This window comes from Phacochoerus africanus, chromosome 6, assembly GCF_016906955.1.
Source record: "Phacochoerus africanus isolate WHEZ1 chromosome 6, ROS_Pafr_v1, whole genome shotgun sequence".
NCBI classification, from domain to species: domain Eukaryota; kingdom Metazoa; phylum Chordata; class Mammalia; order Artiodactyla; family Suidae; genus Phacochoerus; species Phacochoerus africanus.
In genome coordinates this window covers 44587920-44588953 of record NC_062549.1, presented here as the reverse complement: position 1 = coordinate 44588953, position 1034 = coordinate 44587920, and the positions used below count along the sequence as shown (strand labels likewise).

At 44.2% G+C, this 1034-nt stretch overlaps 1 protein-coding gene across 1 annotated transcript in view; it reads right to left on the bottom strand.

Moving 5' to 3' along the window:
* Positions 1 to 911: 911 nt before the first annotated feature.
* The window catches only part of RUNX1T1 (RUNX1 partner transcriptional co-repressor 1), a 141402-nt gene continuing 141279 nt past the window's right edge, over positions 912 to 1034 (bottom strand). The window contains 1 exon segment of the mRNA XM_047783619.1: positions 912 to 1034. This exon segment is cut by the window's right edge and continues 3914 nt beyond it. The gene's annotated coding sequence lies outside the window, so the exon portion shown is untranslated.

The window sequence follows — 1034 nt, the reverse complement described above, 5'->3', positions numbered from 1 at the left end:
CAAGGAGGAAGCAGAAGGGCCACTCTCGGGCCACCGTTCACTTAACTAGCACTTGCTATCACACACTTTCTACAGACACAGGCTTTTGCACATGCTTTGTCCTCCTGTTCCTTGAAAATGTTTTTTGGCCCACAAAATTGAGAACATTCAGAGGAAAGAGAAAGTTCTGCTACAACACAGTACATACCTTACTTCAAAAACAGAAACAAATTCCCGTGTTTTGAAAATTGCACATTAAAAAAAAAAAAAAAAAAACAGGGATCATGGGCTGATGGGAGAAGGGTCGGGGCTTCAAACTCTTAACCAAGTTTATAACTAAAGCATGGAAAAACCCATGTCAGAGGGAAGACTATGGACCTCTCGGAAGAGGTGGAAATTGCCACAGGTTTAATGATACACAAAAAGTGAGAGAGGAAATGCTGGTGAGTTTTAATTACAGGATGGTGGAAAAGGCAGGTGGAAGAAAGCTCTGCACCAGGGGGTCTGCCATCCAGGTGTGCCTGGGGGAGCCGAGCCACCGAAGAGCCAGAGCTTCACAAGGTTGTGTGAATCTCTCTGGCATGGTCGACCCAGCAGTAGGCAACTCATTTTGAATTTTATCAAAATACGGCCCCAAAGGCCTCCACTGCCCTGCCTTTGTAGCAGCCAAATTAAGCAAACCAAGCACTCCTTTCCTATGGAAGACTCTAATTCTCTTCCCACTCTTCCTGCTCCTCTTGCCCCTTGAAGGATGTTCTGACATCATTTCCTAATCATCAGTCATGCATGAGCCAATTCCTGGTAGAGGCATGCTTTGTAGTTGAATAAAGTCTACAGATGTGATTCAGCACTGTGGAGGATTGGCTCCCAGGCCAGGGCCACTGGGTGGACAGCCGTGGCACCACACTGAGGATAAGGGAGGCAAGAGAATATAGATTTTTTTAAACTTTTTATTACACAGTAAAGAATACAACAATACCTGAATCATACTTTAAAGATTCACAGGTTGACAGACCATACATTACAGTCCAACTAAGGAAAAAAAAGGATAAACA